At 37.1% G+C, this 27,782-nt stretch overlaps 1 protein-coding gene and 1 pseudogene across 13 annotated transcripts in view; one reads left to right on the top strand and one right to left on the bottom strand.

Moving 5' to 3' along the window:
* The window catches only part of TENM3 (teneurin transmembrane protein 3), a 2,441,918-nt gene that overhangs the window by 650,740 nt on the left and 1,763,396 nt on the right, over nt 1-27,782 (bottom strand). For all 13 annotated transcript variants that reach the window (XM_088793202.1, XM_088793205.1, XM_088793208.1 and 10 more), the window contains exon 8: nt 27,691-27,771. The gene's annotated coding sequence lies outside the window, so the exon portion shown is untranslated. The remainder of the gene's footprint in view (nt 1-27,690; nt 27,772-27,782) is intronic.
* On the top strand, nt 12,823-20,165 carry LOC109456300 (cysteine and histidine-rich domain-containing protein 1-like; annotated as a pseudogene).

Raw genomic sequence — 27,782 nt, 5'->3', positions numbered from 1 at the left:
CATTGAATACTAATTACATTTGATTAACCTGGACTCTTCTCCATTTTTGGACCTTAGATTTTTGTATGACCGACTCATCTTTCACTGCTTCAGAGTACTTTCCTCATTCTATATTTTTATTCTGTGTGTATGTGTATTTTTAATCTTCAGTTCAATACTTTCCATTTGTAAGGCATTATCTGCGACTATGGAGCTATGCAAAAACAAGTAAGATGCTTTGTCTATGTATAAAGCCTGGAGTCAAAGGGGCAATGCATAGGAACACAACAAATAATAGTATATTGTCCCTGTCTGCCACTCCTGCCTGCACTCTGTAATTCAGTCATACAGAATTCCTTGTAGTTCCATGATACATGTCACATATCATGATATGTCGTATATGTCATCATATGGATCATGCCTCTGTATCTCCACATAGTCTGAAGCCTCTGCCTAGAAACATGCTGAGCTTCCTTCTTGCCTTAACTCTTATTGAACACTCACCTTGAGTATGACCTCTTGAAAGCTTCTCTGACCTCCCAGTTTGATGTCATTGATCTTAAATATCCTGCCATATTATTATAATTCCTTGAATTTTAATGGTCTGTGTAACTGGCTGTCTGTACCATAAAGAAGAAGGGGCAGAAACTCCTCCTTTGTCTGTAGTTCTTATGTCTGGTATGCAGGGAGTTAGGAACCCTTTCAAGATTTCTGAGCTGAGGGAGGGTGGTCATGACCTGATTCTCTGATCTCGTGTGTGTGTGTGTGTGTGTGTGTGTGTGTGTGTGTGTGCACGTGTGTGTTGCGTATATGCCTGCATGTATGTAGTTTCCTTAGGGCAGCCCAGGTTTGGGAAATAGGAAGAAACAACTACATTTACTTGATATACAACACACCTGGCAAACCTTGAATATAAGGGTTTGTACCCCAGACTAAGTCTGGTAAATGGACAAATAAACAAATATGGGGTACGTATTCAAGTTAAGGACCCAAAAAGGAAGCATTGGTGATATATGGCAGAATAAGACTGGGAGGAATTCCTAGAAATTTGGTTCTAATCATGTCCTTCCTGCTGGTTTTCTCCTACTACGGTGAGCAAGATAAAGGCCTGAGAAAGAGTGTACTAAAATGATTGATTCATTTTATGATGTGACAATACAAAACAGTGTACTATAACATCAAAATACTGTACAATGGATTGCTAATATTTAAGTGCAATAAACGAAATTGGAATATTCAGCTTCCTATGAAACAAATTATATTTTTGCTGCCTCATTTATTATCCTCTTTTTTTCAAACTTACTTCTGAAAATTCTTCGTCTCTTTTTCACTTTGCTATTACTGGGTCTATTACTGACATGGAACTAGTTACTTTGCTTTATCATCTTTAAATCCATTCGTGAAGCCTTTTTTTTCTTCCTCTTGCATGGAATTGCAAGTTGAGAGAAAATTTTCTAGTTCTGTATTTTACTGTATGTTGTGTTACCTTTTTTTCTACCATATTCTTCTAATTTTTAAATCCATTTCCAAGGGGAGGCTTATATAAAATCTAACACCTATTAATTTGTATCAATTTACAGCTTTTATTTCAGTATACTATAAAATGTTCATTCTTGTATGTACTCACAGATAACGCATATCATCAAGTTTAATCTAATTATTAATGCATTTATTCATTTCTAACTACCAAAGTTCTTCATGTATATAAATTATTACTCAGAATTTTTGTAGAATTCACTAAAATGCATCGCCAGAAATGTGTTTTTATTTATAACATTTTTGTGCATATGTGTGGGTAAAAAAATTACTATCACTGAAATATTGTAGGAGTACTTAGAATAAAAACGGAAGTGAGGTTCATACTCTTCTTCGAAAGTTAATTAAATATTCTTTTGAGAATGTAACAACTGGAAGCTGTTTTCATCAAATAGGGACAAATAATACATTTCTTGATTTATTTTTCATTTATCAGTTGCATTTAGACAGTTTAATTGCTGTAATGAAAATTTCCTTTACTTCTCATACTTGGGACCAAAAACACATTTATTGCTTAGTAGAAGCTATCTATGATTTTTTTAAAAATGTGATTCACAGTGAAACTTCACATGGAGGTAGTATTTATTTTTTAACTTTAAAAGATAGAGATTTGTTATTCTCATTATTCTTGAAGTATGAGAAGCTTTTACAAAGTCCCACCACCATCCTCAAACCCTTAATTTTGCAGCCATTGTACAAAAAGGGCCTTTACGTGAAAACAAATGTGGATGTGGTTGCCCAACTCACAATCCCAGCTCCAAGTCCTCTTAGAAATGTGTTTTTAATCTACTGGCATAGAGTTTGGTGGAATGAACATAGGCTTTGGGGTTAGAAAGAGATACACTCAAATCACCACTTCACCCTGTAACTACAGAACTCCAGGAACTCTGAGCCTCAACTGTTGTGCAAAGCGGAAATGACGTCACTGCCAGTCTCAACGAATTGTCTCAAAAATGATATACTTAACATGATGCTTGATCCAAAAGGTGCTCCAGAAATTGCTAGTTCTCCTTCCTGGCAAATAGCACAGCCCACTAATACAATGTACTTAATGATAGCTAAAATCATGGCAATGTAACTGAACAGAAAAAAAATGACCCTGAAAAGCAGTCCTAGATAGAGAAATCAGACTGTCAGTTAACGGAAGCACAAACTTTTAAAACATAATTAAAACATGTTTAAAAGTAAGTAGATTAAAATCATCCTATACTGCAGAGACCAGGAATGGTTAGTCCCTAAGCAGAGTAGGGAAGTCTCACCACATCTGAAGGGCCTTGGAGAAATCACCAATACTCCAGCCACAGAGAGGCGGCTCCATCTCAGGAGGCAGAACTAGGTTTCTCCAGGTAACTTAGAGCTCTTAAATGAAACTCACTAGGGGTTGACTCTATCCTTTGCAAGTCCTGGGATTTAATATATCTGGGAAGATTCTTTTTTAATTATTGCTTTGGGTTGTATCTTCCAAAGCTTTGGTCAGGTACATTATAAGTTAATGATAATACTATATAGTGCCTTTTTATTTTGGCCTCAAACTCGCCGTAAATACATGCAATAATGTCCTTGTAGCCTTCACTGAGATGCACTGAACACTGAGTGGGGGTTGGGGTAGAACTGCTGCAGAGGTCTGACGCAGCCCAGCCTCAGCAGGCCCTTTAATGAATGCTCCATTCATGTAAGATGGGTCCTTGCACCAGATGTCATATCTAGCTTTTGCAGTTGTATTTCAGCATCACTCAGCAACGAATAGATAAGGTAATATCTCTGAAAGTTCCCAGATGGAAAGCTGCCAGACTCTCATCACTGAAATCTTACTCTCCTCCTTTCAGGTCTGAAGGGCTGCAAATGTGAAGGGAGGATGGAGGACAGAGGAAGAAAAACAGAAAGGACACTTGGATGGATTGGAGATAAGGAGGCTCCTGGAGTAGAAATACCCACAGGAGATCCCGGCAGAGCCTTTGGTCAGTGAAAGGAGATGTTAAAGTGCCACTGGGAAATGTGGCTGGCTCTTCTAGGGTGTCCTTTGTATTCCAGCTTATATTTTTACTACAATCCTATTTTAACATGTACAAAAAGTAAACAAAGTTTAAAAGAGCCCTAGACAAGGAGTCAGGACTTTCTCAGTCTCTATTCTTAAATGGACTTAGCTAAAGATATAACTTTTGGCTGTGGTGGAACCCAGACAAGAATCCCAATCTCCTTATTATTACTGTTGCTACTATTATTGATCTTGTTATTGCTAGTTACTATTTATAGACTGATTATTATTATTATACTTTTATTCTATTATTATTTTATTATTGTACTTTAATATTCTAAACAAGAACATTCTAATGTCTAGATTATTATTATTATTATTATTATTATTATTATTTTCAGTATGCTAAGAACTTTATATACATAAAAATATTTGCATTGACTTGAATGGGCATTTATCCAAAGAAGACATAGAAATGACCAAAAATCACATGAAGAAATGCTCAACATCATTAGTTACTAGGGAAATGAAAACCACAATGAGAAATCATTTTGCACTCATTATGATGGCTATCATACAAAAAAATGGGAAAGGAAACAAAGTGTTGGCATGGATGTGGAGAAATTGAAACCACTGTGCATTGCTAGTGGGAATATAAAATGGTGTAAGCCACTGAGGGAAACTGTATGGCTGTTCCTCAAAAAGTTACATACAATTATCACATGATCCAGCAATTCCACTCTGAATTACATACCCCCAAAATTGAAAACAGGTACTCACACAAATACTTGGACAGAAATATTCACAGCATCCTTATTCACAATAGCTAAAAAGTAGAAATTATCTAAATATCCATTAACAGATGAATGGGTAAACAAAATGTGGTTTATACATTCAATGGAATATTATTTAACCATAAAAAGGAATGAAATATCAGTTCATGCTGCAACGTGCATGAGCTTCAAAAACATTATGCTCAGTAAAAAGGAACCAGACACAAAGCTAACATAACATTGACTCCATTTATACGAAATATCCAGAACAGCTAAATCTATAGAGACAGGAAACAGATTAGTGGTTGTCAGGGGGAGGGGGAATAATACTTGATGGGTACAAAATTTTCTTTTGGGGTGATGAAAATGTTTTGGAGTGAAATAGAAGTGGTTGTTACACAGCAATGTCGATGTCCTAAATGACATTGAGTTGTTCACTTTAAATGGTTTATTTTATGTAAATGTGAATTTTGCCTCAATTAAAAAATATTTGAAGTCATTTCATTCTTATGATAAACCTGTGATGTGGGCACTATTTCTCCAAGTTTTCAGATGATTCAACTATTCTTTCCATTGTCATGTTTATCAGAGGAAATGTAGCATTATATTCAGATGGAACTTTATAAATGATGGACAATATAGGCATAGGCCTTTTGAGGGAGCCATCAAATGATGAAGACATGCTGGTTTTGTTGATGCTCACTGCCCAGTCTCATTTGCCATTAGCATGTACATTTGAATCATAGTTTTAACCAACAGAGTTAAAGACCACTAACCCTCTCAATCTGTAGTGAGTTAGCTAGTAAGAGAAATGGCTTGGTAACAGTGCAGGGACAAAGGCTAAGATGTCCTCCTCCAGCTATAGAATCTCCTTGTCAATGTCTATTGTCAGAGGGATGTTGGATGGGTGTGACGAGGGGAGAAACCCAGCGAATGAAGTTGGAGGGAAATTTCTGAACAAACAGGGTTGAGGAGCTTAGTTCCAGCTTAGCTTTCCTCACCCCCACCTCTCACTTGCGAACATGTATCTCACAAAAGACACACCATGGAGGTTCTGTGTCTGTTTTTCTGGAGTGACTGTTATATGTTATATACATAATATGCAGAGAAAGCCTTTAGTGAGTAAAAGGTTTTTTGTTTTTTTTTTGGGAGATCGCGCTAAGCAAATCAACAAAGCACAGTTTTCTTTTCCAAACACTGCTGTTCTATCCCCAGGTTTACGCCCTATGGCAGACCCACTTCACTTTACATCTTGTCAGTTGTAATACCTCTCTTTTCCTATTTCTCCCTGAGGCAAGCAACGTCACTCTGCCATAGTCACTAGGTTTTCTAAGCACTGCTTTCATAACATCTCCTCACTCTTCATGATTACTCAATGAAGTCAAATTTCCTAGGCTAGCTTTCAGGGTTGTCCACTGCTTTTTAGATTCATTTCGCAAGACTGAAGCCAAATTGGATCTTTTCTACTTTCTCTTTCTAAAATTATACTATTAGCTAATAGCTAACATTTACTGAAGGTTTATTATATGCCAGGCCCAATGCTAAACAATTTACATACCTCACTTCATTGAAGTTGTACGGGGCCTAACAAACCAGGTATTGTCCAAGTGAGACAACTGAGTCTAGCGAGAGTCAATAAACATCTAACAGGTGAAGGTCGAACAAGGATTTGAACCCAGTTTGTTTGGTGTCCAAACCCATAGTTTTAGCTACTGGTCTTGATCTTACCTTTTACTTTCCTGTTTTTATAACTTCTGTTCCTACATCCTATTCCTAATGTCGAGTCCAAGAATGGTTTCCTTCACTCTCTTCTGCTTTTTCCTAACTAATATCCACGACTCTGGGGGCTAGAAGTGTCTTTTCTTCATTTGGACTTACATAGAAGAACAAATGTTTTCTGGTTATTGCTGGCATTTATCTTTTTATAGTTCTAATGATCACACTACTAATTTGATGATGGTACAAAGGAGGGTGGGGACCATGTCTAATATTTGTATCTCTAACCTCATCTAGAACAATACCTTGTTCACAATAGGTGTTCAATAATTATTTGTTCAAAATTCTTATACATTACCTGCCAGGAAATATGTTTTTAATATAGAGTTTTTGTTCAAAGTTCTTCATAAAAAATGGATTTTATCTCTTCAACATTTTACTAAACGTTATTTTTTGATATTTTGGGAATATTAAATAAATAGGGTGAACATTAGTAAAATATTCCTAATTTCAACGTATGACTAAAGTACTTAAAATATTAAGTGCTGAAACTTATTTTTATCCAAGTGCTTACTTGAACCGACATTGAGACTAAAGGGAAAAGACATTACTCTTTATAAATCTGTTACTTTAAACCTCTTATTCTCATGAGTTTCATGATAGGTCCATATAGAGAAATTAATTTACGGAAGTAGTCAGCATAATTGCTAAAAAATGCAAGCATCAACTACCATGCAATTTTTCCTTTGTGTGACTTCTGCATATTCCAATATTCAGTTCATCACATTTAAGGTGTTCGAATTCACCAGCTGTAAGAACACCTATCAGATTATAGTGCAGCACTAAAAATAAACCGATGTTATTGAAAATAAATGAATCAGCACATTCTTGGCTGAATTGTTTTCTCATGTGACTTATGCTACTTAACTAACTTTTTCTTTGTGATTGTTCATTTATCATATCAAAAGTTTCTTTGGACATCTGCTTCTTTAAGTACAAAAGCATAGGCTTGTTGTAAATGTTCAGTAGAAAAATGAAATAACTCCCTGGTTTGTATTTATAAGAGGAAAACATTAATGGGGACAGTTATTTTTCTTCATGTTTTAAGATATAAAGAAAGCCATGTAATTTTCAATGTCAGTCTCGCCTGTGTACCAATAAAGTTTCATTTACATAGAGCTCATAATACCAAACTTTAAAAAGCCCTTCTGCTTAATTTGGACCAGAGGATATTCTTGATGGAGCTCATCTCAAAAGCCCTTGGAGTCCAAAGTGTCTATGCAAAACCATTGATCTCTGAATGTGTCTAAACACCAACCTTGAGACAGGCTGCAATTTACTGTTCTCCATGACAGACAAATAGCTAGGGGAGTGCTGTCATTTAACCCCAGTGCTTTCTTTGGTAGTCATGGAAAGAAAGGTTATTTTATATTGCCTTGTCATAAAAAGACTACAAAATCCATCAACGCGGTATAACTTTACATATAAAAGTAATGCGATGCATAGATATTTCAGTCATCATGTGCAAAATAAACAAGACAGTCTTTAAATCAATGTCATTCCCAAGGAATCAGCATGGACATGTATTGACTGATTTTATAGCTAAAATAGAAAATATATGTAAATGTGAATGCTCCGTTTTGATAGAGATGCTGTTGGCTCTATCTTTAACCTGTATATACAAATACCAAATTGTGAAGGAGTCTCATTTACAAAAGCTTGGCGTGTCCTCTTCATAGGTGCTCAGATATCCTTATGTTAGATTAAGTGCCTGATTATGTGATATGCATTTCGCAAAATGCAAGTTGTCCTGAGAGTCTGGCATATATTAGGATGCAATCAAATACATGCCGATAGTCCCAGTGAAGTGGATTGAAAACGTAACCCCTGAAATGTGTACTCAGGAATGTGTGTAGTTTGTAGAGATGGCTCAAAACTCAAAGCTCCAATAATGCAAATATTTATTTTGTAAAATTTTATTTTATTGTGGTAAGAACACTTACCATGACATCTACCTTCTTAACAAATTTTTAAGTGTAGAGTTCAGTATTATGGACTATGGGTACAATCAAATATTTAATTTTTAATTTTATTTTGTACTTGAAAAGCACACATGAATGGAATTAAAGTGAGAGAGTTGTCATTGACTTTGCATAATTACTACATAAATCCAAATGTGGATACTTATGGGAAGATTTCATAAAGTAATTGGAGGAGGGTAAAATGACATTAGACTCTCATCATATATTTGCAATAGCATCTATTTGTATAGTACTGTGGTTAATCAAAACTGATATGCGAAAATCACACAAGGTCTAAAAGTGACAGTCCAGAAAAAAAATTAGAAGTCTTTGAAATAACTTTGCTATTTTTTTAAAAAAAATAATTGAAGGCAGAAGTGCAGCAATATGGAAAAGTAAGCAGCTAGGTGAGGTGATGCCACCTGACCTGAGCTGCACCTGCGCCAGCTGAACTCCTGCACATGACCTGAAATGCCTGTCTTCCACCCTAGGTTATTGTTTTTCACTGGGAGCCCACTTCTCCACCAGTGGCAATTTGAAAGCTGTACAGGAACCAGAGGTGGACAAGATAAACCAAAGGACAAAAATCAGCTCCAAAACCATCTCAAACTGCTTCCCTGCCTTTTTCTTGAAAGAGTTCTGGTAAACACCTCAGAGCATCCAAATGTAGGCATTCTATAGAAAATGACAATTTTATCGAATCATGTAAGTGAAACCTGATTTGAACTACATCCTACACTTTCAGAGGCAGGTAATGTAATGAGATATGTAACACATTATTTGACTCTCAAATAGCAAGTTAACATATATTTCAATGTCATATACTGCAAGTGCCATATATCTGAGGTAATACACATACCTGTCTAGGCAACATATGCTCTTCATTTCTAAATATATGTGATCTATAATATTTCAGATCATTGTTTGGAGATTTTTAATTTCCTAGCAGGCGAGCACCAGAAACATTCATCTTCAGTTTGTGTTTATGTGTGTATGAGTGTATGAGTTAGAGTGTGTGTGTGTAGCAAGTTCAACTTTTAAAACTTGAGATTTCCTATAGAAAATACATTTAGGTGATAGTTCTAGGTAACCCATAGACTAAGGAAATACCATAGTACTTGGAATGGGGATATTTTCCTCAGAACGAATGGGTGCATTTGTATGCAGTAACTTACACTTGTAGTTGAGCTTCCCTCCCAATAGAATACCAAAATGTTTGTTTCTATTTTATATAAAATTACCTTAACATTTGTTTTAGAAATGCTATTGAAATCAAGAAGCATCATCGGTATAAAAAGAACTTATAATTCCCTTTGTGCATTTCTGGTAAAACTGGTTAAGAATTTTGATATTGATTTCCTTTAGGTGATAGTGTTCTTTTCAAATACTGTAACAATTCAAACCTTTTTGATAAGGGCAAGGCAAAGCTTAAAGAAATCAATATGATAATGAGTGTATTATCTTTCATTTATTGTTTTTGAAAATCAAGGGGATGAAAAATTGAAGATATATAGGTTAAAATTATATCTGTAGTATGCAGATTGCATTTAACTGCTTATAAAATGGACCGACATTTCAGTTTTCATCCTTTGCCACTGTTGCTGATGCTTGATATACATCCGGGCCTCACTGCCTATCTGTTCAACCCCTTTTCGCCTTAATCCTGCCTCAGACGCTCAGCATCTGATTCTGGATACTATTTCTGATCTCTTTTCACTTAGCCAACTCTAGCTTCCCAGGAAAAAAAAGCACAGAAGGGCTATGATTTCTTCTTCAAAATTTTTGTTTTAGCTTCTTCAAAAATTGAAAAAAACCTATTTCAAATTTCTATCATTTGCATTTGTTATACTCCAGAGCATCATAACCATCATTTTACTTCTTCAAAGATTAAAATGTTGTCCTTCATAAATGGAAGGGAAATTTTAATAATCACAGATTAGGAGCTTTCAATAGTTGCTTAAGGAATGAAAAACTAAAAATCAGTTTGGGGAAAAGATTGATGTATTTCCGGTGTAGATATAATTGTAGAGTTGAATCACAAACACAAAGATATTAGAATTAAGATATATTTCTTATTTTTACTACAGCTCTCTCTTCTTCAATAAAAAATGTGCAAGAACACACTTTGCTAGTATCTAATTTACCTTGATATTCAAGGTAAAGGGATTTTTTTCTACATCGGGGGCCAGTTTTTATAGTCTCCTTGGCAAGAATCTAAAAACCAAAATTGAATGTTATTCAATGTATTTAATAAGTTGCTAAATTGGGTAAAATAAAGTAGGGTCAATATAGGACCTAAAATCTTATTAGCTTTTTGACACTCTTCTAAATTTTGCATTTCAAAAAAATGTCCTTTGTACGGCACCAAAGACAGAAGCTAGCCCCAGGATGGAAACAAACCATTCCTCTTGATTTTCACATAATTAACGGGTAGCCATATAACTATTTATAACCCTAGAATTTGCCCTATTCTGTAGATAAAAATCAAATGTATTCCAGTAGAACTGTGTTCTTACTGAAAAATAAAACAAAAACACCCATCTTATTATGTGATTTAAAAGACCCATGGAGGTTATTTTTGAGAGGTATTACTTTTCCACTAAATTAAGAATTAGCAAAGCCTGAAGGCCATATAACCTGTTCTATGACTTTATTATGCATGCAATCCAATCCTGTGCTTTAGTTAAGATAGCTCTTTTAAATATTTTACATAGTCAGTGACATACATATCTTTAAAAATGGATTTTTAAAAATGATTAATCTCTACTATCCCTTAAAACTGGAGGCCTTTATCTGGGATACAAAGATGCTAAATTTCTTGGCAGAAATCCTCCAAGGGGATTTCCAGCTTGTCTTGAACTCCTGTGAGATGAAGAGTCCTCAATATCCTGCACTTCATCCCAAACTGTCTGATTACCTAATGAGGTCAGTTGGGGTGCAGGTAGGAAGAGAACATGACCAAACAGAGGTCAAACGTGAGATTTCATTCCAGAGAGATAGAACCTGTTTATTTTCTTTCTTTCTGCAGCTCTGCTCAATCTCTCCCTGCTCCCTCTCTGAAATTTCTCTAATCTAACCTAAAAATATTTGATTCCTCTAGTGTCCATTCACAGCTTCTGAGGTTCCTGCTTTATTCTCCTTCAGGATCCATTCCTCCTCTAAACACTTATCATCCAATGCATTGTATAAAGAGAATTCCCAGCAGTGGGTTTTCAAATGAAAGATAAAGTGCTGAGCATCTGAGTGTTTTCAGGTGCTGGTGTCAGTACGCGGAATGCCTCCTGTTGACAAGGATGGCTATCACTGGGGGCATCAGCGATGTCTCTATTCGGAACGGTTTTCAGAAATCAGCTGTATCTGATTGTTCTTGCAGATCAAACAAAGTGGGAAGACAAAGTACGCTGAGCACATTCTTTTACTCTGCACTTTGTTGTTCCTTTGTTGTTAAAAGGGGGAGGAATCCCACTAGGACCCCTAACCCATTTTTAGATATTCCCAAACTTTTATAAGAGTTCCTATTTTTCCTACCCAGTGCCTCCTCTCTCGCCCCTCCCCTCACTGTCAGTTCCCTGGTTGGGTTGAATAAATGTGTCTTTGTGCCTCTAGGTTTGTTCTGTGGTGCTAAGAATTAACTGTGGATCACACCAGAACAGACCACAGATAAACCTAGAAGACATTTGCTGTTTTTAGAGGATGTGGCAAGTAGCTACCTGCATTTAGCTCACAAAAGGATAATTTCCCCTTCTTAAGAAGAATATTTGCAAGCTTTCCAGTATCATTCCTGGAGCTCATGTTTTGTTGTCTTTTTAAGGATTGCTCATATAGTACAAACTGTGCAACACTTCACTTTGCTCTCAGAGGTGGGCCAGGTGAGAAGGACCGCAGCTTACGCCCGCTTATGTTACCAGGAGCTAACACTGTTCTTCATAAATGATGTGAAGAAAGAAGGTGAGGCGAAGTACCTACCATTGAAAACAGCAAAGAAAATAACAGTGTAGTCGGTGTGCTTTTAAAAGTGTATTTCTTGTTGGACACAGGAAATCATTTCCCATCAAATTGGAACGTGAGATAATGTGTCACAGGCATTGTTAAAAAACAGATTAGAATTGAGCTGCATACAGTTAGTCTTAGATCTTTCAGTCAGTTTCAAACATTAAGACGGTCGAACACGCAAAGCTTATAAATTCCCCCGTTGAAGAGGTTTTTGGAGAAATTCACAAAACTCAGTGGGATCTTGGTGGGGATACTGACATTTACCACTGAGTTCTTTAATGACAGCTAAACAAGAGAACACCACTCCTAATTTACTCAAGTAGAATTCAATATCCTAACAAGGCAATTGCAGAACACTGTTCTTTTATGAAACCAATTTTCATGCTATGATTTTTAACTCTTTTATTTATCAGTAACTTTAATTTTCTTCCCACAGCCGACATTTGTGGCCTGTGCATGAGTTTTCTTACATAATTATTCTATTTTTCTTCTTGTAACACTTTCTGCTTCAATCATATATATATGGTAACACATGTCCAGTCCAGCCTTCCAGCTTAAGTTATAAGGGTTTATAGCCCCTGCCCATTCACCCCTATGCCCTTGTGATTACCAGAGTGTCAAACGGCTTATCACTTCTCAGTCCAACAAAACACCCCAGTATCATTCCATTTTTTTCTAGTCAGCAAAGATAGTGAATAAAGGATCAGGCCATTAGCACTGTTGACTGTGGGGGGATGACACACAGAGCATGTTATCTGTCAGTCCCATTTGGAAAGTCCCCTGCCTCTGCTGGGTTTTGAGAGTTCACTCTGCTAGACCACTTTTCAGAATGTTGACGGGTGTGGAAAAGTGGACAGAGATGGGAGAGAGCCAGCTCTGCTCTGCTGTGAGGGACTTCAACCATGAGTTGGGCGTGCATGCTACCCTCCAGGAAGGTGAGAGAAATGACCAGAGTGAGGCAGAGAGACCTATCATGAGAGAGGAACAGATAGGCTACACGAGAACTCAAGGAAGTAAGTGCTCTTTCCACGTGAGGCTCAGAGTGGGTAGGTTGGTGGTGAGAGAAAGCATCATGGCAACAATTTGAAGGTGGAGTTTTCCTGCCTCAGCCATGTTTGCTGCCCTTACCTTGGAAGGCTCTTTCTCCCACTCTCATGCAGTTTTAGTTCTCAGCTTGAATGGCACCTTCCTCAAGAGGTGCCCAGGACTTCTCCTCCTGAGATTCTCCCATTACTCTCTGTCATAACATCGCATGAATATCCCTCTTAACAAGGCATCACACTTCGTAAGTATTTAATTACATTATTTGTATTATATGAGCCATTATTTGTTTTATATGAGCCATTGCTGGAGAATTTGAATTCCTCAGGTGACCTTGATTCTCTTGGTAACCTCCATTCCCAGCACTCAGCACGCTGCCTGACATGTAGTAGACACGTAATAAATATTTGTTGAACAAGAGAGTGAATAAATCAGATGGACTGAGTCATATAGAGATGGGTTGAGGTGGGGGCTGGAGGACAGAGGGAGAGGCCATTTTAGGCAGAGCAAATAGCAAGAGTTTGTTACACAGAGTTAAGAATAAAATGGTTTGGCTTGCCTGAAGGATATGGAAGATAAAAAGGAATAATGAGAGAAAAAAAATTGAAAAGGTAAATTGGGATCAGAATGCTGGGTTATAAACATTGCATTTTACTGTTACTCATAGTTTTTGAGCGGGAGACTGATATTATTGCCCCTAGATCATCTTATGTCTTCAACCTACAGGCTTTGAAGGAAGCGCATGTCTTTGCTTTAACTGCCTCTTGTATCAAACCTATGATCTTTTGACCAGACCCATGGACCTTAGAGACAGTTGGTTGGAGCTGTCAGGGGCCTTGGATTTAAACTGAAATGAGTTCTAATGACCTGCTGAATCCTACAGTGTGAAGGTTCACATTTGGCCAAGCCCAGCATCTGAGATCAATTCAAGTCAACAGATGAAATGCGTCTAGGCTGTATTCAACCCTGTGATGAAATACAAAATAAATCAAAAGCAGGGTTCCCCTGCCTTAAAGAATAGGGGAGAGCTATCTCTGATGGAATTGCTCTAAGTGACCTCCCCACTTGTAGGTGTGCAAAGGAATTAGGCACACAGGACCTCTTCCTAAAGAGTGCTCTGGGTGACTCTGGGACCAACCACTCGGGGGCCCAGGAAATAGTTTCATCCCACTGTAGACCCTTTTGGCTGAGTGTCTGTCCTGGTCCAGACAAACCCAGAGAGGCAGCGTGAAAAAGTCCTGGATGAGGATTCAACTGCCCAGGACTACCGATCAGTCATTAAGAAACCATGTTTCATTGTGCAAGTCATTTTAATAATCAGAATGTTTTATCATTTTAAAAAGTTAGGCATTTGTTAATTTATCAATTATTCATTATGCATCCACCAAATGCCAAGCTCTGTGCTGAAGGAGCGCCAACGTTGCTGAGCTCATATGAGAAACAAATGAGATAATGGACAGGAAATGTGTTCTCCAGCCTTAAGTTCCTATATGGTGTGAATTATTTTAATAGGTTGGTAGGGGAGCCTACAAAGCTGCCTGCAGCAGTCTGGGAGTATTATTTATCACTGGTCGGAGAAACAACCGCTAAAATGCCAGATTTAAATCATATCATGAGACCTAAAATATAATGAAATATATAAACAAAACGTTCATTAGATTTTCAGAACACTTGATAAAAATCCATTTGTATTATAATGTCCTAATGGAACCAGAGTCTGATCACTATGTGGAAAATGAATTCACATTCCCATTTTGGGTTTCCAGAAGCACATTGTTCCCAATGCACCCCTGGCAATAAGAGCAGGTCCCTCCGTCCCCATTTCCCATCTGGTATGACCATGCAGTGAGTCAGTGGCCCAGAGTAGAGAGACAGCAGGGGGAAGGCTGAGCAGGGTGGGGAAGCATGGCGCCATGAGGTCTTGGGGTAAGGGTGAATGGGAGGGCTGAAGAAGAGGAGCTCTAGGTGAAGATCTGAATGAAAGCACTGAAGGGCAAAGAAGCACATTGGCAGCTCTGAAAATACAAAGAAAAAGTAAATCCTTGCTGCCACTAAACAGGCAGCAATGGGGGGCTGAGCCATCAACAGCACAGCTGGCCCTTGAGAAATAATACCTCTTATGTTAGCTTTAATGCTGGCTGTTATTGTCTGGGAGCCCGTTTTCAACCTGTTGATTGGGACTTCAGGTGGCCCACTTGTCCAGCCCTGCAGAGTCGGCATTCCATTCGGTGTTGATCTCTTCCTTCTCTCCTCCCTCTCTTTGACAATCTGCTCTTGCTTCTGATGGCGTGATAGAAACACAGCTGTGTTCTCTGCCTATCTAGCTGAGGAGCCTGTTCTTCAGAAGGGGTATGTGAATATCAGGCCTCTCCACATAGACCTTCATTATTTTTGGGGCTTGTAATTAGTGATTTAAGGAGGAATATAAACCTAAGCCAGGGGTTCTCACCCTCAGTACTATTGATATTTTGGTTTGGATAATTCTTTGTTGGGGGGGGGGCTGTCCTGTGTACTGTACGATGTTTAGCAGCATCCTGGGTCTCTATCCACCACTGGATGCAGGTAGCAACCCCTCTCCAAGTTGTAACAAGCAAAAGTGTCTCCTGATAGTCCCCCGAAGGGCAAAAATGTGCCCAGTTGAGAATACTGACCTAAGCAAATAAATGGGAACAATACTTTAGAGTAACCCTTAGTGCTTTATCCCTGACATGACTTTCTGATGAGGTAACAAAATTATTCCAATGTTTTTAAGTACTCAACGTATTTAAACTTTAAAATCTCAAAAACTATCCAATTGTGTTAAGCAGGTGTCCGTGATTATAACTATAAATTATTTGTCCAGACAATACCACATTTGTTCCTCAGAGGTAGGCACTGAGGAAATATTTGTTAAGCGAATAAATGATGCTGTTTAAGAGCAGGAAACACGCTTCATTTGCTTTTAACTCTGGTCCAATGAGTCTTCAAAAATACCTCTTTCTACTATGTGAATTGGCATACCAAGAGCAAACATGAATGAAGGACACAACAGAAGGTGACCATTTTATGTCCCTCTACCAGCCACTGATCTCTCTAGTGGCTGAAAGTGATCTCTGGAGGCCATTTGAACACCCCTGTGACAAATACTTTAAACAACAGAATTTTCTTTAAGAAATCCAGCACTAAGCTTCTTCCTCGTCTTAATTCTCACGCATGTCACATGGACCTCTGCTGTAGCACGAATCACTTTATTTGATGTGTTTTGCTTATGACTTATTTCCGTTAATAGAATGAGAGCTCTTTGCTGGTTGGATGCATATTTGATTCATTTTTTTTTTTTGGATCCCCGCCCCCTCCCCCCCTCCCCCCCTGAACACAGTGCCACACAGAAATAAATAAATACACATTTAAGGGTTTGCCCTTGTCTTTAAGGACTCATTTTCTCCTCTAAGCTAATTTTTCAATACAGGCCAGAAAAACACCTATATTTTCCAATGTCTGAGTTTTTAACGTTTTCAGTCTGAACGGCATGACAGCAAATTCTTCATTGTTTCCTGATCTGCACACAATACTGCCTAAAAGCTATGTATGTATAATCACAGACCTCACACACATATTAATGATAAACAAACACCATTTAAACTAAGATGCAATCTTTTATTACACTGAAATCCTTCTTAGATTTTCCTTTTTCCTCTTACGTAGTAATCAGATCTCTCTTTGAGTGCCACTTTACCTTGATATTGAAATCTGGCATTTAATATAATTGTGATCTTAGAAACCCATCAACAGCTAGAACGTGGCTCACATAAGTGAGAGATATTATATGACAGGACTTTGCACACTGAACTTCCCAGCTGAATCGAATGGGTGGTGTTTGAAGGGGACTGGAGGACATTTTTAGGTGATTCCAAGAGATACCTGGTTGCTGACCACTCTAAAGAGAAGAAGAGCTGAAGTGCTTTCTCCGCCCACCTCCCACTGTCCCTTCCAGGATAGAGGAGAGGAACTCTTCAAACTGGCTACAAACTGAACTAAGGTAGGTCCTGAGGTCAAAATCTGATACAGAAGAGGGAGTACTGATCCAGGGTTTTCTTTGCACACCTCATTCTTTGGATAAAGGCCTATTGCACTTTGTATAAATCTACTCTAAGATCACACTCACACCAAAGACCTTTTGTTCATGAAGTGTATGAATGGTAAGTAATTGAACAGAGAGAAAGGATGGTAAGTAGATCTATAGCCGGACATATAAATAGGCACACGTAGAAGCCAGCACACAAATTGCCAGTCTCTACTATAGAAACTCTCCTTGAGTAACTCTGAGAAATACCAGCTGATGGCTGACTCCCCCATGCTATGTAGGTCAGAAGGATATGAGAACCCAAATAAAAAAAGAAAAAAAAAGAAAAAAAAAGAAAAAAATCACAGCAAAATGTATCCTCAGTTGGTCCTAAGGTGTTTTATAAAGTTCCCCTAATTGGCCACATCAGAGGACGGTTTGAACTTCGTGCGTGAAAACAACTTACCATTCCTGGTGATAACACCACTTACAATGAGGTTTTACTCTAAGTGTTCAAGAATAATAGAAACGGTAGTTTTAAATACATGTGTTGCAACATGCAGGCAGTATTTTCAAAAGCATCACTTGCTCCCCATTTAGAAAGGTAGGTTGCTGCTCTGCTGGAAAAGTGAGATTGGCTCCCGTGAAATTTTTTTCAATAACAGTGTCTGAGAGGCATTTTTTTTTTTTTTTGGCACTTGAATGATACATGTGTAAAAAGAAAAAAGTTTCATTTTTAGAGGTACATAAAAATATCTTTTACCCTGAGCATGCTATTGAATGGAAGACACCGTTGTAAATTCAACGAAGTTTTATTATGTTTGCAAGTTGATTTTTTTTTTTTTTTTTGACATCTGGCTCTTCTAAAAATTTGCTATAGTGAAACAATTTATCACTATTAATTTCTTCTAGATGTTACAAACCAACAAGGAGGGGGATAATCTGGTGATATCTATGTATTTGAATAAAGCAAACCCACAAAGTCTGAGATCTAAGGAGATATCATTCTCAGAGAAATAAATGAGCAAAGAGAAAAAAAGGAACGAAAGTAGGTAGAAATCTATGAAATTGGTATTTTACTTTGATATTCACCTGTACTTGTAATACTAATTAAAAATACTTTGTTATTAGGAAGCGACCTCTTTCTGAACAATCATATTTTATCATAGTTTAGTACCCATCATCATTTAAACTCCATAATATTTAAATCTGTACAATAAGGAACTTTGCTAATATTGGGGCATGGGATCCACGAAAAATTATATTTAGCTTTTAACATTCAAAATGATTAAATGAATTTTTATATAAGGAATGGTTTGGTGAATTATCAACAGATGTTGAATAAATTTATTTAGGGAATATCTAGATGGCAACCGTAATCTCAGAATATTCCTTGGGGCCACTGCTGGCTGCACGGATCACTGGGCTCACTTGATATGACATTTCTTATATTGTCAGGCTCACGAAGCAAGAAATAAATAAGCTATGGAAAACTACACATTACAAATAACTTTATAATTGTAAGGGATGTACATCAAAAGACCTCAAAGCACCTTTCTTATAATCAGGCTCAATCTGAAGATACACAAAGATGGAGAATGGGAGGAAAATGCACTAATGCAATGTTGAAATCCCAAATAATCAAGGTCAAAGAATAATGAGTTGCTGCCTCCACACAAGGTTAAGAATACCTAAGTCATTCATTTCCAAGGCCCTTGCTATTTTCATTACATCAAACAGCATCCCATGTGGCATTATACATATTTATATTTTTTACTGATTGGAAACAATGCCACGTATAAGAGGTACCCGCGTATAAGAGGTACCGAGTATAAGAAAAAAACCCTGTCCGGGACACACTTGAGCCAGACGGTGTCCCAGGGTCCTCCTGCTAGCTCGTCACCACTATGTCCCTGGTCACAGTTCCTGCCCGGACACCCTCGACTTCCCTGGCAGCTGCCAGCTGCAGCCTGTGTGCGCAGCGCCCCTGGGCAGGCGCCCAGGTAACAACATCTGACTGTTCACTCTGCTGCCACCAAAACCCACTGGATGGGCTCTCCCCCTGGCTGCATGTGTTTCGCCAGCTGTGCACTCACTTTGTAATTCACCTGGGATTTAGAACATCTTTATCCCCACCTTTATCCCCACCCATGCCTATTTGGGGAAACAAAAGATGGTTGCATACACCACCCAGCTATTCCAGTTTTTCATGATGCATTAAAGGGTTGGTCTTGCTGTAAGAGAACAACTGATTTTTCTGATTTTTCAAGCATTATAGGCTGTACAAATGGTAGACATAATAGTGAAAAGCCACATGAGCCACTCAAAGCTGAAGTCAAGACTATTGAGAGGAAACTATCTGAATTGAAACCCAAATTTCAGGAGCACATCATTCTAGCCCCTAAACCAGGAGAAGCAATAAAGAGGCCAAGCCCAGATGAACCAATAACAAACTTGGAATTAAAATTATCTGCCTACCTAAAACAAGCGCTTGATAAACTATCATCTGGGAACGAAGAAAATAAGAAGACAGTGATGAAGTTAAGATTGGGACCACATGTGAAAATGGAGGCTATTTGAAGATATACCAGGATCTACAATCTAGAAGAAGTCTGTGTATGTCATTCCGGAGCTCCTATTTTCCATGAAGGGATGAAATACTGGAGCTGTTGTAGAAGAAAAACTTCTGATTTTAATACATTCTTAGCCCAAGAAAACCATGCACACCAGGAAAACACATGTGGACTGCAAAGGATGCTGGGAGAAATGCTGTTCCATATGGTCACGACTGGCATCCAACTGAGGGTGAAGTCACCATTGCTGCAGATGCTAAGAATTCACTTCCAGAACTTAGTCAAGTCATAGCAAATAGCACATTGTTAAATGTGCCCATTGTATTCAAAGGAGAGAAGGAATTTCATCAAAATATGAAATTATGGGGTATGATTGATGTAAAGGAAAGTTATGTAACTACGACTGCAGCAAAGACTGAGATCACCAGGAGAAAAGCTGAACCTAAGCAATGGGCAAGGCTTGAATTGCCTGCAACCAAAAACCAGGAAAAACAAAAAGAAGACACAACAGAATGAGCTGAGAGGGAATAAAAAGTTACTGCCTTTTTCAGAATTCTTAATATGTGGTGGCTTGCTGCCGTAATCTTTTATTTTGTTGGTATTGTTACTGTTGAATCTGGCATTTCAGGGCAACAGCAGCTTCTTAAAAGCCAAAGTCATTTTATCTTTTTGTGCCTCCCATTTTCCTTTTGAGTTACCTAAGACTCGTTATTCATTTCTCCTCACTAATAGAACTGTAGCTGTGTCCTATACTTAAAGATGCTAGAAATCGCTCATAAAGTTACAGTATTTCTTAGTGTAATATTATGACAAGCCAAGAAATATAAAGTAACATTTGTTTAAAAAAAAAAAAAAAAACAGAAACAGAAAATAAACAAAACTGTCCATATAATCTGCAAGAAAATATTTTCTCTAATTCCTGAGTTAATAAACAGAAGACTTGTTCTTCTGTCTTTAATCATCTTGCTTTGCCCCTCACCTAATTATTCTCTGTTGATAGCATTTTAAAGGATACTTTCTTAAATGGTTACCAGTGAGTTGGGTCACAGGCTGTGAAGTGAGTGAGTGGTTTGGTCTCAGATACCAATGGGAAATTTTAGAGGGGCACCCCTTTATTTTAGGCTGTGAATTTCTCAGCCTTGGCTCTTTAACAATACAGAGGACACTCACAGTCCCTCAGGGCCAGGACTTTGGTGCAGGAGATACTGGGATAAGAATAAACCCTTGGGGATGCAGGATATATCTCAGCACAGGCACAGCCCTTCTGTGGTGTTCTGCAAGGATCTTGCCTTCCATCTGTGCAAACCTGGCTTCATGGGAGCTCATGACCAAGCACCAGGCCACGCGCCTGTGTAGAAAGCTATTTGTTGTATCATTTTACAGTATGATCCCTATCTAGTTCCAAGAATAATTACATTTTTTTTTAAAGCCTTGAAATATCTACAGACTTTAACTCTGTGAGGGCAATGCTTTAGATCTGATATCAGATTAAACTGAAATAATAAATTTTACAAGGTGTTTTTAAACATGTTTTAAAGTGAGTTTGCCAATGACCTCTCTGCATTAAACAGTTTTTCTACCATTTCTTCATTATCCCTGGGACAGCTCCAACAAATCCATTTTGCTCACTCTCAAACTTCCTAATATAGAGTAAATTTCTATTCAATTTTAATTCACAATTAAACAACTGCAACAACAATAACAACAAGCAGTGACCTAAAAAAGGAAAATTTTTCAAAACTTGTTTTTTGTTCCCATTCCTCCAGAGGTTATACACTTTTGCAAGAAAATCTGTCTATGGCCCTTAGAATTTTTTTTAATAGAGGCAAATTGTCACCTTGGCTATACAACAAAAGACAGACATGAACATCATACTTAGAAGTCCACCCTCATCAAATTAGATGCAAATGTGAACAGTCAAAGCACACAGTCAACCTGAATACTTCTGTGGGTACAGGTTTCCCCTTTCTGAAACCAGACTGGCAGCTTCAGAAAGCTAAGCCATTCTTTGCTACATCTCAGGCCAAACAGGAAGCATTGACCCATATTATTTATGTCCAGGCTCAGAGATAACCCTGCTTATTCAGGAGGAACTAAGACACATAGCGAAAACCTACCATAGTACCTCACATATTTTAAACTCTTTGACTTTTCGGTTGTACCAAACGCTGTGTCTGCGAAATACCAAATCATCCAGATGAAAAGTCAGCTCTGTAGTCAACCACTCTGATTTTTGTTCCACAAGACAACAAACATAGAGCTACTTATAATCCTGAGTGGTTTATGATGTTTTGTGACATTGTTAATTTATGCTATTTCTTTCATTTCATCCAATTCTTTGATTATTTGCCAAAGAGTGATATGATCAGCTTCTAATCTCAGTTGAGACTGGGAGGGAATATTCAGTCTGAGTATTCTGTGGGTTCTTTGCTTTTCCCTTTCCCTTTTGGTCAATGTTGATCCAGCAGGAAAAAAATAAAATAAAATAAAAATTTTATACAAGTCAAAGGCTTTGCAATTCTGAGTTCAATTTTACAAAGGCCTGGATAGTTTTTCTGATAATATAGTTTGGAGAGACTCTTTTGGAATTGTTTTGTTTTGTTTTTGCCTGAGTTTTCTTCCTATGTTAGAAAAATGTGTAGTAGTTTTGCCTGATTTAGATAGGGTTTGGGGTAAGTGGATGATAACTTTTGTTTCTTCATTAAGATATATGCTTATATGTGTGTTTTTAAGGCAGCAACATATCTACATAGCAGCAACTGCCTCATTAGAAAAGTTGTCATTCAAGCAAACAACAACTCATAGACACAGACAATAGTTTAGTGGTTACCAGAGGGTGAGGGGGGAAGGAAGATGGTAGAGGAAGGTAAAGGGGGTCAAATATATGGTGACAGGAGGAAATTTGACTCTGGGTGGTGAACACACAATGTGATATACAGACGATGTATTATAGAAATGTACACTTGAAACCTATATAATTTTACTAAATCAATGTCAAACCTGTAAATTTAATAAATAAAAAGTTATCATTCAATGTGTATCTCAGAGAAATACTAAAACATTCAAATTTATATATTAGCTATTAAAGACTAAATGGTTGTTCTAGAGAACCTACTGGTATACAAGAGTGCTTTGCATGAGCTGACAAAGAGAAAGGTTTGAAGAGAGGGTCCTTAAAAGACAAGAGGATATCATGGTAATATTGGCCTCATAAAATGAGTTAGGAAGTATTGCCTCTTCTTTAATTTTTTTGAAGAGTTTGAGGAGGACAGGTATTTGATCCTCTTTGAATGTTTGGTATAATTCACTAGTGAAGCCGTCTGGTTCTGGACTTTTGCTTTTGGGAAGATTTTGGATGACTGATTCAATTTCCTCACTGTTGATTGGTCTGTTTAGATTTTCCAGCTCTTCATGATTCAGTCCAGGAAGGTTAATATATTTCTAAGAACCTGTCTATTTTTTCTAGGTTACTGAATTTGGTGGCATATAGTCCTTCCTAGTATTCTTAGATGATACTTTGTATTTCTGTAGTATCTGTCATAACTTCTCCTCCTTTGTTTCTGATTTTGTTTATTTGTGTCTTTTCTCTTTTTTCCTTAGTGAGTCTAGCCAGGGAGCTGTCAAATGTATTAATTTTTTCGAAAAACCCTCTCTTTTTTGCATTAATTTTTTTCTATTGTCTTTTTGTTCTCTATTTCATTTAGTTCTGCTCTGATTTTTGTTATTTCCTTCCTTCTGCTGACTTTTGGTTTCATTTGTTCTTCTTTTTCTATTTCTTTAAAATATACTGTTAGGTTGTTTATTTGGTATTTTCCTTGTTTCTGTAATGATATAAATTTCCCTTTGAATACTGCTTTCACAGCATCCCAATAATTGTGATACAATGTATTTTTCATTCTCATTTGTTTTTATGTATCTGTTGATCTCCCTTTTATTTCTTCTTTGACTCATTCTTTACTAGCATGTTGTTTAATATCCAAGTATTTGTGTTTTTTCCTGCTTCCTTTTTGGAATTGATCACCAATATCAAAGCAATGTGGTTGGAAAATATGCTTGGTATAATTTCAGTCTTCTTAAATTTGCTTAGGCTGGTTTTCTGTCCCAACATATGGTCTATGCTTGAGAATATTCCATGTGCACTGGAAAAGAATGTATAGTCTGGTGTCCTGGGATAGCCAAAGCAATACTAAGAAAAAAAGAACAAGGGTGGAGGTATCACACACCCTGACTTCAATTTTTACTACAAAGTAACAATAATCAAAACATCATGATATTGGCAGAAAAACAGACACACAAACCAACGGAATAGAATTGAGAACCCAGACATAAACCCACATATATGTGGGCAGATCATTTTTGACAAAGAAGCATAAAACATACAATGAAGAAAAGAAAGTCTCTTCAATAAATGCTGCTGGGAAAATTTGTAAAGCTACATGCAAGAGAATGAAACTAGGCTGCTATCTGTCACCATGTACCAAAGTTAACTCACAATGGATCAAAGACCTAAGCATAAGACCTGAAATAACAAATTGCATAGAAGCATAGGCGCTAAATTTATGGATCTTGGGTTCAGAGAAGATTTTATGAATTTGACCTCAAAGGCAAGAGAGGTAAAAGGAAAATGCATGGGGCTATATCAAACTAAATAGCTTCTGCACAGCAAAAGGAACCATCAACAAAACAAAGAGCAACCAACTAAATGGGACAAGATACTTGCAAACAATACCTCTGATAAAGGGCTAATATACAAAACATATAAAGAACTCATACAACTCAACAACAACAACAACAAAACAATCCAATCAGAAAATGGGCAGAGGACCTGAACACACACTTCTTCTAAGAAGACAAACAAATGGCCAACAGATATATGAAAACATGTTCAACGTCACTAGCTAGTAGGGAAATGCAAAACAAAACCACAATGAGATACCACTTTACACCTGTTTGATTGGTTATTATCAACAAGAAAAGTAATAACAAGTGTTGGAGAGGCTGTGGAGAAAAAGGAACCGTCGTGCACTGTTGGTACAGCCACTATGGAAAACAGTATGGAATTTCCTCAAAAATTAAGAATAGAATTACCAGACGACCCAGCAATTCGTCTTCTGGGTATCTACCTCCAAAATCTGAAAACATTTATCTGTAAACATATATGTACCCCTAGGTTCATTGTAGCATTAATCACAGTGACCAAGACATGGAAACAACCAAAATGTCCTTCTATAGATGATTGGATAAAGAAGATGTGGTACCTATATACAATGGGCTATTAGTCAACCATAAGAAAAGACGAAACACTGCCATTTGCGACAACATGGATGGATCTTGAGATTATCCTGCTAAGTGAAGTAAGTCAGGCAAAAAAAGTCAAGAACCATATAACTTCACTCATATGTGGGATATAAAACTGAAAGCAACAAACAAACAAACAAAAACTCATAGATACAGACAACAGTATGGTGGTTACCAGAGGGTAAGGGGGGAGGTGGGATAGTAGGAGAGAGTAAAGGAGGTGAAATACATGGTGATGGAAGGAGAACTGACTCTGGGTGGAGAACACACAATGTGATACACAGATGATATATTACAGAATGGTACACTTGGAACCTATATAATTTTACTAACCAATGTCACCCCAATAAATTTAATAAGACATTAAAAAAAATAGTAAAAAAAGAAATATGGAAGTAAATATTAGAAGAAACAGCTCAAACAAGTGAATGTGGCCACTTGTGAAGAAATGATGTAGGATAGGAGTGGGGTGGTGGGGAGGGTAGTGTTGGAACCCTTTTCTTCCTTACCTTTGCACCACTATTTGACTTTTAAAACTATGTATTATTTTGATAAAAATAAAAATTAACTTCAAAAAGAAAAGACAAGGGGAGGTTGATATGTTTTATTATAATAGCACTCATAGAAAGAGCTTTTTCTGAGGTGAAATGCTGGAGCTCTGAAGGAATCTCATCAACAGTAGGTTTTAGAGAACTGAGTATTGCTTTTGCACTGAGTATTGTTATGTTTTTATAGGAGAAAACACATAGGTGATTACATTTCCACTTAGAGTGCCTGAAATTAGGTGCACGGCTCCCACTAGTAATAAGAGGAGCTGTGTACCTAATTCCTGATATACTTCAGTGATAATTTATCCTAATAATTTAATTTATTTGAAGTCTATTATAAAACTGTACAGATAGGTTCTTCACAGTATGTGCCTTTGTTGTGATTCACACTTGAATGAAAAGAAAAGCCAGGAGGAGGATCTGAGGAAAATATCAGTAAAGCAACTTAGATAAATCACTTCTTATCTAGGTTATATCTATTGCATTTCCTGGATCTTTGTTTCCATAGCCTGTGTGCTAAATATACTGCTACTATTAGAGAGGATCTTAAAAGAACAGTTACTGAGGAAATACATGATGTTAAATTATAAATCTATTTTGTATTAACTGTTTTATCTTAATGGAGAAATCTCACCATCACCTAAATTGAAATCAAGGAAAGAACGATACCTTGCATGCAGGAGATGGTATATAACACAGCCATTCATTCTAGAGTTTCATTTTAGTTTTGATTAATTACTCACTGAGTCTGTAGGCATGTGTGCCTCTGCATGCGAGAACTTTTATTAAAGGACTCTCATATCACTTTTCTCTGAGACACCCTTAGGGTAAAAGTAAAACATCAGTGCCTGAGAGGGATATTAAAAAAAACAACAACAGTAGTTGCTGTTATTTTATGTAACAATTAAACCACAATTTTAGTCCTAAAATAAAATCCTTCTGTCTTATCTTTGCCCTTCTGTATGCTGAAAAGCAAAACACTTCTGCAAGTCCTGAATTTGTGTCAACTTCAATGTGGCGGGAGCGGGGGAGATTACTTGCTTTGGATATAAAATTAATTCAAATCTAGTAACTTGGATATAATATTATATCGGTGACAAAATCAGCTATTGTCATAGTCTCTCCAGATGTAGGCACTGAAGGTCTAAACTCCTGTCATTATTTTTCTCACCTTAAAATAAAAGAACAATATATTGACTATGAATGAAGAACATCCAACAGAAATACACTCAAGTAACTCAATTTTTCTGATGTAAAAATGTTATTCCTATATATATGTGTATTTCATAATTATTTCATAATTTAGAAAAGCCTTTTCTCCATGGGAAATTTTTACTGAATTTTGTATTAAAAGAAGAAACAGACCATCATTCAGGAGAAGGCCACAAATCTCAAAGAATTCCATCTATTAAAGAACTCCACCTATTAAACCCAAAGAGTCAGATACTTTTTGAATGGTTTACTCTAGGAAACCAGAACTTCCGGGCATACTACTGTATACAATCCTGAGCAGGACACATCAGATTTTATATTGTAAATTCTTTTACAGTTTCCTGGTAGAAGACACTTTTCATTTTGTGGAAACCCCTCAGATTATGGTTTCAAATGAATCTGTTCACAAGGTTCAAAAGCTTTAAATTACTAGACCAAGGCTACCATTGAGAAAACGCACTGATCTAGATCGAGGAGAGGACAAAAATAACCAGGTACAAGTTTAATTCTCTAAGATTGCCATGTGAGTGCTGCTCAGAAAGGATTAAGACGTCCTGAGAACAAGAGGGCTCTAAACAAATCACTTCCAAAGTGGGAGAGACACACACACGAGCTCTGTAACCCATTGTGTTTGTTTGCCTCTGTACTGGTAGAAAATTCTCTTTAGTTAAAAAGCAGAGATTCTATGTTTTAAAATGCCCTCATTCATTTAATTTTTCAGGACAAAAAGGCTGTAGAAATACCACTGCTTTCATAGTTATCAAAAAGAGCATGAAAATCAGAATAATTACCCTTTTTGGAATCATTTACCTACATCTAATTCACGGAGGTTAATGGCGTAAGTAATAGGCCACAAAGTAGACTCTGCAACTTAGCGAAAGGGTCTAATTTTATCAAAACAAACAAGTTGTATATCTTAAGAAGTTTTTTTTTTATTTTCCTTGTTTGGTAGGTTTGGACACATTTGAGTGCCTGGCACTTACCTTGTCTTCTTCTTTAGAAAGGTCTTTAGTTCTCTTGCCTGCACAGAAATTCTAGATCACTGTGTCGTAGAAGAGCAGGAACTCTAGAATAA

The sequence above is a fragment of the Rhinolophus sinicus genome, chromosome 16 (genome assembly GCF_057876585.1).
Source record: "Rhinolophus sinicus isolate RSI-liver-muscle chromosome 16, RSI-T2T, whole genome shotgun sequence".
Lineage (NCBI taxonomy): Eukaryota > Metazoa > Chordata > Mammalia > Chiroptera > Rhinolophidae > Rhinolophus > Rhinolophus sinicus.
The sequence above is the reverse complement of the archived record's forward strand: the minus strand, read 5'-3'. Positions and strand labels throughout refer to the sequence as shown.